The sequence below is a fragment of the Patagioenas fasciata genome, chromosome 1 (genome assembly GCF_037038585.1).
Source record: "Patagioenas fasciata isolate bPatFas1 chromosome 1, bPatFas1.hap1, whole genome shotgun sequence".
Classification (NCBI taxonomy): Eukaryota; Metazoa; Chordata; class Aves; order Columbiformes; family Columbidae; genus Patagioenas; species Patagioenas fasciata.
This window is the reverse complement of record NC_092520.1, coordinates 39,487,531-39,500,466: the sequence shown is the minus strand read 5'-3', so window position 1 is coordinate 39,500,466 and position 12,936 is coordinate 39,487,531.

The following is a 12,936-nucleotide window of genomic DNA, read 5'->3' as shown; positions in this document are numbered from 1 at the left end:
TTGATGGACTCCCACCTTAAGGAGATTTTGTCCATGGTGCTTTTTTTTCCGTCAAAGTCAAAAAAGCATATTTTTATTATCTGTAATAGAATAAGGTAGGGGAGAATCTAATCTTAAAAGTTTCCAGAACACAGATAAATTGGTTACTACCTTCCTCTGCAATAAAGGTAATAGAAGACCTTATGCTAAGTAACTGCCTGCTGACAGTGTCACCCACTCACAACCATTAGCACTAACAAATTGCAATAGTTATATAAAAAAAAATAATCCTGAAATGCATATTTATGACTGAATGAACAACAGATCTACCAGCAGACCAGTAGAAATTAATTTCTCAGAGTTATACCAACTGTGATGCATGCAACACTAAATGATTCAGCCTATTTTTATTCTGTTAAAACAAGCAACACTACATATGCCTTTGGTTTCCTTAGTGTCATTAATACATCCTGAAGTCAGCAATAAATTATAGTTTTTTATTATCTTTCAATTAAATTCATTGTGTCAATATATTAATTGCAAATTTGACCTTTGGTATCTGTGTACTTTGGAATGTATCTCTGGTGTTTTATTTAAAGATATTTCAAAATCACAATTTTAAATTGTCTTGTGTATAATATTTCAAAGCTGAGTACTAATTGCAAGTGTGCAAATTCAAATGGGTGATGTTTTGTCTAAAACTATGTCTTTTTAAATGCTAAACCTTTTTAGAACACAATGGAAATATTCTAATAGACTGTTTATACTTTCATTGTATGCCTAAATTATTTCCATGAATGAAACACGTGTGTATTTAGGGGAAAAAAATACCTGGTCTAGACAAATTTAATTTTCTATTAAACATATTTAAATATCCATTCTGCAAAATATTAATTATTCAGTATCCACTGAAGAAAATTCTAAACAATTCTCCTATGTGCAAAGACCCCAGAAGCCCTAATAAAAAGTGAACTATTCTCATGTTTTAAATAGCAGAAATATTGAGTGACTTCAGCTGGAACAAAAGTTGCAATCAATCCTTGAGAAGGCAAGGAGAGGAAAGTAAAGAGAATAAGATTTTTTTTTTTTCCTTCAAAAACTTTTAATCGCATTCTATAAAAGCAATTCCTAAAGGAATCTTCCTGTAGACTTCAATAAAAATTTCACTGAGTAGTCAGTCAGTGAGAGCTGAATTTCAAAAGACAAGATAGCAAATAATTGGTTCAATTTTTGTTATTGAAAAACTTTTTTTTTTTTCATGTATTTCTTTTTAAAGTTGACTAAACAATTCTAGAGAGCAATTGATTACAGCTGTTGAAGATAACCTTACTGTGGGATTCCCTTAATGAATCACCCTTTTCACTTGCTACATAAATAGCTCTAACTAAGAATTTATGTATACTAAGGGACTAATAGCTGAGATTGATCCTCTTATTTGGGGGTTCTTGATTTCCTTACTGATTTTAACAATGGAAATGGGTAAAACAGATAAATTTTGTTAGATATATTTCCTTGCCCTTTTCTACATTTTTCACAGTGATATAAGGAAGAATTTTTTTTTTTTTTCTTTCTTCCTTCCTGTCAAGACTGAATAAAGCCTTTCTGGACTATTTGCTAAAAGATACAGTAAATATAGTAGATTCCACCAGGAGGGCCACCAATATGATCAGAGGGATGAAACACCTCACTATGAGGACAGGCTGAGAAAGCTAGGGTTGTTCAGCCTGGAGAAGAGAAGACGCTGGGGAGACTTTATTGCAGCCTTAAAAGTGGCAAATAAGAATGATGGGGACAGACCTTTTAGAAGGTCCTGTTACAACAGAACAAGTGGTAATGTTTTTAAACTAATAGAGGGGAGATTCAGGCTAGACATGAGGAAGGCGTTTTCTTTACAATGAGAGTGGTGAAATACTGGAACAGGTTGTCCAGAGAGGTGGTAGATGTCCCATTCCTGGAAATATTCAAACCCAGGTTGGACAGGGCTCTGAGCAACCTGATCTTGTTGAATATGTCCCTGGACTGGATGACCTTTGAAGGTCCCTTCCAACCCAAATTATTCTATGATTCTATGATTCCATTATTATGGTTCTCAAATGTGCCTTTGAGTATGCTGCATCCAAAGAAAACCTTTGAAGACAAATAACACCAGGGTGAAATGGACTGTAGTTTAATCTCTGAAAAAAAAAAAAAAAGTCATACACAATACTTTATTTGTCACCAATATTTTTTCTGATGTATGACATAGCTTCTATTAAGTATTTTTGTGAAAATACATACATAGCCATGCCTTACTGGCCAAAAAACTTGAAAAATGTATCTCATAATGTTTCATTAATAGAAAACATTTATGTTATCAGTCATGTAAAACAGGAAATAGAAATATTTGGTGTCTCTTCGTACCTCTTCAATTTAGTTTCACATATACTCTGACAGAAAATGGCCAACCATCTTTAAAGTCACGTCCTTTTTCCTTTCCTGACCTAAGTGGGGCTTAATACACAAAGGTCCTATAAATATAAATTATTGAACTACATATGAAAAGTAAATAAGGTTTCATTTTCATGTCTTTCGGTTTTTACATAGGGAATAACAACACTGTTTATGAGAACCAAGTGATAATAACAGTTTTTATGGTGGAAGAGCGTTTGAAAGAAAGACCTGGATCATGAGTAAGCAGAAGTACACTTCTATAGAAAAAGCGTAATACTGAAAAAGCCTGTAAGGTTGTAAAGATAAAAGTAATATAAATTACATAAAATTGAAAAGCATATAAAGGAAGTGACTATGTGAACAATGCACACATAAAATCTAGATATGACCTTACTATAAATGTATTTGATTTCATATCCAACTAAAAAGGGTAGAAATGGGATAGAAAAAAAACTGCATTGCAGATGTAATTTCTAGCCCCTATTCCTACAAATAACTTTTTGTATTCTCGAGACAAACTAAATACTGCTGTGTTGCTCAGCTGCATCAACAAGTGTCTTGTGATTCAAACATATGTTCCTGTGTTTTAGGCCCGTTGATGCCAATACTCAGTTTAACTTTGCCCAGAGGAGTAAGGGAACTAATAGAGTATATCTGTAGAATTAACTTGCTGAGAAATGGTCCATCTATGCCAGAGATTTGCTTTAGAGAACACAGACTTCTATTCAGATTTTTTCCCCACAGTGCTCATCGTAGATATCTCAAATACCTATGAGTCATTCAGGGGTATAAGTGGGATAAAATAAGTAATGGACTGGCTTTCATTGTAGCTAATTTCCCAAAGACACAAACCAAATCTAAAAAAGGTTATATGCATACATTTTTAATTACAAATTTTTACAGCTTAAACATATTGGATTTCAAGCAAATCAGGGATTACTTACTTCCCTGAGTTACCATAATCAAGGAATAAAATCCTATTTGTTGCTTTTGCCACACACTTTAAAGTAATACCAAAAAAATACTTATCCAGAGATAAAAACTATTTTTTATGACTCTACTTTCTTAGAACTACTCACTCTAGAGGAAAAAAAAAAAAAAAGTCAACTCGCTTTTCAACAGTAAATAGATGGAGAAATGGCTCAACACATCAATGATTCACTTGCAAAGTTCAGAGAAACATACAAGCTTAGGAAGAAAGATGACTATGAAAACATAAGTGAGATCCGTTGTAGAATTCATAAGAATGAAATATTTGTGTTTGCAACCTGTGGTATCTGGAGGATATGCACATTTTTCTCAGTGTTCTTTTACTTCTTATTAAGAACTGTGATTTAGTTTTGACCTGTAAGAACATTAAGCCTGCATTATTTTGGAGGTGTTTTTGAGTGGGAGGAGGAAAGATGCTTGTTTTTGTAAATTTCAGTAGCAAAAGGTGGAGCTGTTTCAGTGTTTTAAACAACATAGCACACATCTCCTTCATGTACTTTAGAATTACTGTGTAAGTCCTGTTCATGAATAATATATTTATGTCATTTCTCAGATACAGTAATGCATGTAACTCATGGATAGCAAACTTGTTGTGTTCCAGGTGTTGTATATCTCCTGTACATATGCCATGTAGAAAGCTTGTACATAAACAATAAATCTATTGAATAAATATTTGTATCTTATTTACTGGAAATATATAGGGCAACTTCACAGCAAGCTTATTACAGCTCATAAATCTGCATCAGACTCTTTCCACATGCCATGTGGAGCTGACCTTTGTATGCCCAGGATTTCTGGATGTTTGGAATCTCCAAGTATTCTACGAGCAGATCGGCAGATGTTAAAAAATTCAAGGTTACAGAATACCTCAAATTACTTCTAAGATAGACATGCATCTTTGTTTCTGCTGAAGCTTGGGTACAAAGATTTCAACCAGATATCTTGATTTTATATGACAGGATAAGGTACAGGTAGAAAAAAAAAAATAATGACAGAACTAAATTATTAGTTAAGATAATTAACAGATTGTGGGAAACTAATTAAAGCATGCCTTTGTTCTCCAGACTATGTGAGAAGTTTATATTAGACCATTATAGGATTTGACTGAAAATAAAACAAGAACATAATACTTGAAGGCTAGTATCACAAATAAACATCAATTTTATTTCATTTTTTTTTTTTTCTTTTAGAATTTCCTACTGGCCAAGCTTATAAGCCCTTTCATTTCTAGTGCTGATTGTTCTGAATTTAATTTATAGGTGCCTAATACCATTTTTTTCAATGAAAAGGAATTTAACTTATTGACTTAGCATTGTGAAAGTAATTCCTGGAGCTGACACTTTTATTTAGCCATGATGAAATTGAATTTATTGAAAGCTACAACTCTCGCTTTAATGTGGTTTCCATTCTTCTTGATTTTTGAGAAGATAAAGGTATGTTAAGCATGATTATTTCCAATATTCTCTATTCACTACTGAATACACTACTAGAAAATAGTAATAAGAGATTTCTGCTGATGAATTGCAATTAATATTTTAGAGACTTAAAAGGTTATCTGCATTTTCTATTAAATTTCGCCATACGAAGTGGCTGGAATCTTAAGAAACCTGGTAATGAGACATAGAAGAAAATATCAACTAGAAGAAGTTTTGTCTTCATCCATGAGTACTTTCCACTAAAGAAACAATAAATGCAAATTGTTAAACATGATCTTAGATACTACATTCCATTTGAAATAGTGGTGCATTTGGGAATTAGGTGTGAGATGTATCCACACCTACATTAAAGAGCTAAGGATTGGCTCCAACTTTCTCTGTTCTTTCTAGCAGGAACTTTGAACGCCTCTGACTCTTGCTTAGCACTCTGCTTTGACAGAAATCTTCTGAAAAGGACATGAAATACAGAATATGTAATTTTAACATAATTAAGAACTTTTTCCATGTGAGTGTGTGGTGGGTTAACTTCGGCTGGACACCAAACCACTGTATCACTCTCTTTCCCCTGGTGGTCAGGGAGAGAAAATAGAACAAAGGGCTCATTGTTGATGTTACATGGGTAGACACAGAGAATAGGATTCCCTGAATATTGACATGAAACATTAAAGGATCATACAACCAACCAGGTTAGGAGTCAGTGTCGCTTCCACGAGGAAGTCACGTGATTCACATGAGGCACAGGGAACATGAGACACTTTCAAGTTACAACAGTCAAGAATATTTTTTGGCAGGTACTATAAGGTTAATATGACCTACATTTGGTTCTTGACAAAACTGCACTTTCTGAATGTCCCAAGGTAACAACCTGCTCGAAACAAAACACATTGTATGCCTTATTGATAACAGCAGTTGATAGAATTGCTGATTTTCGGCTGATTTTGAACCAAGAAAAGTTTGACATGGACAGTTTCCAGCAGTGTGCACCTTACTTATAAGACAGGGAAACAGTCTTAAAATGCATGTTGTCTTTCAAGAGTTCTGACAGTTTCTGTAACAGTGCCATCCGTGTTTCCTTTACATCTTGGATTTAGGAGATCACAAAAGATCGTACCATTTATGGGTAGCCGTATGTAGGGCATTTGAATTCACCAGGCATTAAAATCTCAAATTTGTATATAAATACAAAAAGAGAACAATAAGAAAAGTGCTGATGAGAAAAAAAAAACTGCTAAAATAACAGAGAAATATGTCAAAAAGTAGGTGTTGCTATATATATCAATAATACTAATAACAACTGCAACTTTATTAGACTATTAAAACAATAGTTTTAGTTCCACATATTTACTCTTAATGAGATTCTGAAGTGCTTTAACACACCAGGGGTAGAATTATACCCCAGGACTGGCTACTAACACATAACTCTAAAGGAAATAGAACACTAAAAGAAGTGGATGGGCATGATTACCATATTAAAACAGGTCCTGCTAGCGTCAGTGGGAACCACTGCTTTGATTAAGCTAGCTATTTTAATCTAAGCTTTCTGTATCACATGGTGTGGCATGTTGCTTCTTAACCTATCCACCATCTGTGACTGAATTACTTCCAGGGAATCTTTTGTCCTTGTGTGAGGTAGGCTGGGGCTACATCTACAGTCTGAAAACTCCAAGAACAGCAGGAAACAAAGCAGAGTCTACATTTTTTTAAAAACAAACAAACAAAAACAGATTAAATCCATTGGACGGGTACATCAGGGATCCTGTGTAAAATCTATTTCCAGATCTAAGCATGTGACTGGCAGTTGTGGAAAAAGGTCTTGGAGTGCGTAACAACAAACTGGCACAAGGCACTGTAGAAGGAGGTGCTATTGTTCTTTGCCTCTGAAGTCTAGACTGGCTTTTACAAGTAGGGCCTATGCTGGAAGAGAATAGTGATCACTCCACATCCAAGGTAATGACTAAATCCTAAGGGAAGCTAAGAAACAGATGTGAAAGCAAGTGCTGTGACTCCTTTTAAAAGGTTACAAAATGCATTCCCCTAACACCCTGTCATTCTCTGTTTTGCTGACTAACATAGAAACAAGAATGGGACTCAGCTGCTCCCTTTCATACCTGCCCCTCACTCTTCACCTTATTCCTTTCACCCTTTCTGAGCACAGCAAAGTGTTGGAGTTTGTAGCTCACTTTGCTTGAGGCAATTGCTGCTAGTAGGCTCTTTCCTGTACTCATGACTTGGTAGAACAACACGTTATATCTTTACTCTGTGCAAATACATATTTCCTAGACATGATCTGAAAAAAGAAATCTCTAATTAGATGCACACGCAAAAATATTTGTTGTATTGAGAAAAATATCAGTTTACCAACAGAGAATACATTTTTCTGCAATGTAACTGTAGAAGTTGAGCAAGGAGCCAGTTCTTTGTCTTCATCTATTTTGTCAAAGTAAAATTGTAAGACAAAATTCCATGCAGTCCTTTAATCTAGAAAAAAAAAATAGTTTGTTAAATTAATGTCTGACTTTTTCTTGCTATTTTGACTCAATAGGCTGTGAAACCAGTGAAAAAGCTCTTTTGCCAAATCACTTATATTAGCGCAATTAGACACATGGCTAAACCTCATACATGTGTAATGTCTTTAGCAACTTGAATCTAGTAAAAAGTAATTAGTCGACCTTTTTACTTAACTCTTCTTGAAAAACTGAATTTTGCTTATGGATGTTTGCAAGCAGTGGAAGACGTGTTTCTGACAAGAACTATGGTCCCATAGAGGATTGACTGAAAATTTAATTAAAAGGAGTTTGAAAAAAATCATAAAACTATTCAGTTCAGCAGTTCTGGTCATTTCTGAATAACATACTTATTTTTTTCTTAGGTCTACAATTTAAAAGTATCTCTGTTTTCCTAAATTCCTGTGAGATCTACTTTATTTAAAGCATAGGAACCTGCACATTGCAATAGTGAGGCTGATGTGGACTGCAACAAGAGGTAAAATAGTTGACCTCTTAGTAACTTACAAGTTTCAATATTTTCATTCTGAAATAGAATAAGGAAATAAACATATACCTAGCACTTTGGAAAAATAAATAAATAAATAAATAAATAGATAGATAGATAGATAAATAAATAAATAAATCTGAATAGTCTAATTACAAAAAAGTTAAGTATCTTAAATTAAAACAGAAAGTGTTATTCAAGGCACTTTGAGTGACCCCAGATTTCAAAGCGGTACTCACTAGTCATTCGGTGAATATTATTCTTTGAATCTGGCCATCTTTTTGTCATCTTAGCGTGGGCCACCAAAACAGGCAAACAGATAGATAAGGTAAATATAAAGATAAGTTTTTGCGTCCTCACTACTTGTTTTAAACAAGACTGATTTAAGATCAACTTGCTATTTTCTTATGTACATTACTTAACCTTGTGTTCTTCTTTCATAAAACATATTATTTTAGGTACACCATTGCGGTATGATGTTCTTTGCACAAATGTCAGGACATTTGTCCTCCAGGCTGATTTCTACTCTCTTCCCTCATTAACATTCCTGCTTGGCGACTGTCCATGCTGTTCTTATTATTGTTATGCCAATTCACGACACCTGGTCACAGTAACCTTTCAAATAGTTTAGGACGTGATATTCCCTAGGTTTAGGATAATTTCAATATGCAGTTAAAGATACGTATGTTTAGACAGATGCCCAGATGTTTTATGAGTTTCCATTCCTCTTTCTAATTAAAAAAATATAAACTTATTTTACCAAATAGGATAATATTTGTTCAGATTTGGTTCTTCAAGAGACATGTACACAGTTATGCAGGAGGAGACACGAGCAGAGATACAAGAGAGATGCAAGGGCAGGAGCGTCACTGGAGGAAAAGAAACATTGAAGAAAGGCAAAATAACTATACAGACCAGAGCAGGAGCAAAATCAGCCCCCCCACCCCAGACAGCAGGGATGTTGAGAAGGAGGTGTGACTGCAAGTGGACCGCAGCTGATGGGGGAACACACAAGCGAGCAGGAGAGTAAAATCCACAGTACACTGATCTCTAACTGCTGCACTGCCCATTACCTTACCAAAAAAAATGGGGTATAATGTGTGTCAGGACAACTGGAGAGCAGGAAATGGGGAGTAAAGATGTTTTGCCTAGGTGTTTGTGTATTAGTTTCTTTGTTATTTTTCAATATCAGAATCAGTAACTGAAATTTTGCTAATCGCTAAGTGCTTAAATTGATTGAAGTTTCCTGACTTGAAAAGGTTTTTTGGCTCAAACTTTTTGAAAGAAAGTCTGTAAATTTTTAGAAACTGACGCAATGCTTTTCTCTCAGTAAAAAGTTATTTAGGACTTATGATAATACCTTCTTCATTGCTAATTATAAAAATAACATATTGATGAGTTCTGAATAAATGGTTTAAATGCATAAAAGTAGGATCACTAGATGTGAAGTTATTTAAGATCATTTATGTAATTGATACAAATGGAGTCACTGGCCATAATCCATAATTAAACATGATTTTCATTTTTCAGCAAATTACATTTTTAATATAAAACGCCCTCTCTGTCTTTGTCTCATCTTCTGGGTAGTATTTATTTCTGGAAATTCTAAACCTCCTCTTTCAGTGTGGAATTATTTTTGATTATTTAAAAATAAATCAGTTAATGAATTAACAATACTTTAAATGTAGGCACTTTCAGAGGTACTAAAATGTTCTGTTGGTTGAAGTGTACTTTTTTCCACAAATATACCTTGCAGTAACATGATAGTCTCCCCAAACTCTTCGATCAGTGACTTTAAAAAAAAAAAAAAAAAAAAAAAAGTAGAATTCTTTTTACTCTAACTTGTGTTTATCCTGTATTTACTGTAATTCCCTGTATTGACCCCACAAACATGTCTTTCTGTAATTAGAAGGGGTTTTTTTAAAATAATGTACTTGATCTATTTATTCATGTATCTGGTTAACTTTGGATTTCTTTTAAATATGGTCTTAACTCTATATTTTCTGGATATGCTAGCCTCTTTATGTATCACTATTTTAGTTTCTACTGACTAATCTGAAGTTCTGACACTAAGTATTTTTACATATGTTTTCTGAGACAAAAGCAAAAACTATCAACGCACTATAAAAACAATCTCTGCTCTGAAAGACATTGATAAACACGAGGTGCTTCTTGTGAATAAGCCCTATGATAAATATTTTCAGAGAGGGGTCAAGGAATCTCTTGATTAAAGTCAATAAAGCAGGATGATGCATGGGAAATGTCAGTTAAGGTCAGTGCAATTACAAGCTAGATAGCCAAGAGCATATTTCAACCCCAAATTTACCAATTCTTTCTGTAGGAGTTCTCCCTGCAGTTAATTTTTTATTTAGTGTCTGGAGTTGATTTATATACAGACTATTGTAAAGATTTTTAACAAAGTATTTTATATTTCTATTCTTCTTAAGAGTGATTAGATGTGAACATCTGTGCCCTACACAAATTACCACGTTATGAAAGTAACTTTCAACAATGCCTAAACAGATACGGTAGCTGCAACAGCTCACTTATCTGTAGCAATATGATGACACAGATCTGTGCATAAAGAAATATGTTAAAGTGTAAGTGGCAGACACAATAAACCCTACATTTTCATATGTATTAAGGTATATAAGGTCAATGTAGTACCTCATACTTTATATGTACTACTAATTTGTTAAGAAAACCCGACTGTCTACATGGAACTACATGCATAAAAGCTGAGACGATTTGAGAACCTGACTATAGGTATAGTTGAAAATTATATATTTGTCTACTGTAGTTAATCAGATGGATTAAGGCTAGGATATATTTGTCCCATTCAGCTTTTTAGTTTGAGAAAATGAAAATTTAACATTCATTTATTAACAGCTTCCCATTATAATAGAATGGCTGCACATAGAAGTATGAAACCTTCTGTGAAATATCCATCTGTATTAGCTTAAATCAGGCTGATTATACAATGTTCTGTTTCTGGGATGCTGAATAGGGGACTGGCTGAGTTAGACAGTACTGCATAATAAAGAGATCTATCACAACATTACAGTTTTCTGGACAGAAAAATAAAGTTAACTGTGGAAAAAAATTCAGGTAAAAATCCTGTTCACTGATCCTATTCCGTGGCAACAGTCAAATGGTTAATATAGTTACAAGTAATGCATACATGTACACATTTTTGTAATCTTAATTAAAACTTAGCTTTTTGGGCAGAAGAGCAGAAGCACTAGTTTTCTTCCTGTCAGTTTCAAGATCTGATCATATTTTCAATTCAAACATTCATTTCAGTGGTTGGGAAATCAAGCTCTTTGTCAAGATAAAGTTCAGTTTCAGCACATGCTGTTCACTGTCCACATTTTCCATCTCTGAATCTCCATGTGATTCCTTCTCTCTTTTAATTTGCAACTGCCTTTTTCTCCTAGTTGCTACCGTATCAATTATTTCTGTTACATCAGAACACTTTATCAGTTCTGATATTTCATATTCATTTACAAAGCATTTGTTGGATGCTAGCTTTGGACCTCTCAACATCTTTATTGGCTTGCATGAACATGCTCCCAGCAGTTTAAAAACAAGTTCAAATCTCTTCCAAAGTACACTTGAAAACCCATATTCAAGTACCATATTACAGAGATGTTTCCACTGTGTCTTATGCCTCAAATCAAACCCTGTTCAATACATCTAAAACTTTTATTCTCTTATTCCTTCACCTATCATTGTTATTATTGTAACTATTCATTATAGTGATAGCCACTATTATTATAATTGTTTTCTCTGCTTATTCTACAAAAAACATTTATTGGATTTGATATGAATTTACTAATAATTTTTATCTATTACAAAACAGTGTTTTGTGAAAGTAACACTTTTTTTTTAAGGAAAAAAAAAAAAAGCAAAAGTAAAATTGGACCATTCTTCAGTATAATACAGACTATAACATTTCATTTGCATAAAAAGGCAGACCATGAATAATCACCTATTTGGAGTTTTCATTTCTTAATTATTAAGATACGGGGGCATGTGTTTCATTGATAATTTAATACAAAAGTCCTTCTTCAAATAAAAGATAATGCGATATTTGGGCTAGTTTGTTGATTTTTTTTTTTTTTTCTTTTGTGGTGTGTCAGTTATTTAATAGCAGTGCTTCATAAATTTATATAATATTGTCAGGTTCACAGAAAGAAAACTGGAACAGAAGCAGATCCTCTGTGTAAGCCCACATTGACTTAAGACAGGGATATCAGCAAGTTTGCTGAGAACACCAAACTGGGAGGAGTGGCTGACACACCAGTGTGCTGCCATCCAGCAAGACCTGGACAGGCTGGAGAGCTGGGAGGGGAAAAAATTAATGAAATATAACAAGGGAAAATGTAGAGTATTACATCTGGGTAGGAACAACCCAGGTTCCAGTGTAAGTTGAGAAATGACCTATTAGAGAGCAGTGTAGGGGAAAGGGACCTGGGGGTACTGGTGGACAGCAGGATAATCATGAGCCAGCACTGTACCCTTGTGGCCAAGAAGGCCAATGGCATCCTGGGGTGTATCAGAAGGGGGGTGGTTAGTAGATCGAGAGAGGTTTTCTTCCCCCTCTACTCTGCCCTGGTGAGACCGCACCTGGAATATTGTGTCCAGTTCTGGGCCCCTCAGTTCAAGAAGGACAGGGAATTGCTGGAGAGAGTCCAGCGCAGGGCAACCAAGATGATTAAGGGAGTGGAGCATCTCCCTTATGAGGAAAGGCTGAGGGAGGTGGGTCTATTTAGCTTGGAGAAGAGGAGAAGACTGAGGTGTGACCTTATTCATGTTTACAAATATATAAGAGGTGAGTGTCATGAGGATGGAGACAGGCTCTTCTCGGTGACAACCAACGATAGGACAAGGGGTAGTGGGTTTAAACTGGAACACAAGAGGTTCCACTTAAATTTGAGAAGAAACCTCTTCTCAGTGAGGATAACAGAACACTGGAACAGGCTGCCCACGGGGGTTGTGGAGTCTCCTACTCTGAAGACATTCAAATCCTGCCTGGACACCTTCCTGTGTAGCCTCATCTAAGTGTTCCTTCTTTGGCAAGGGGATTGGACTACATGATCTTTTGAGG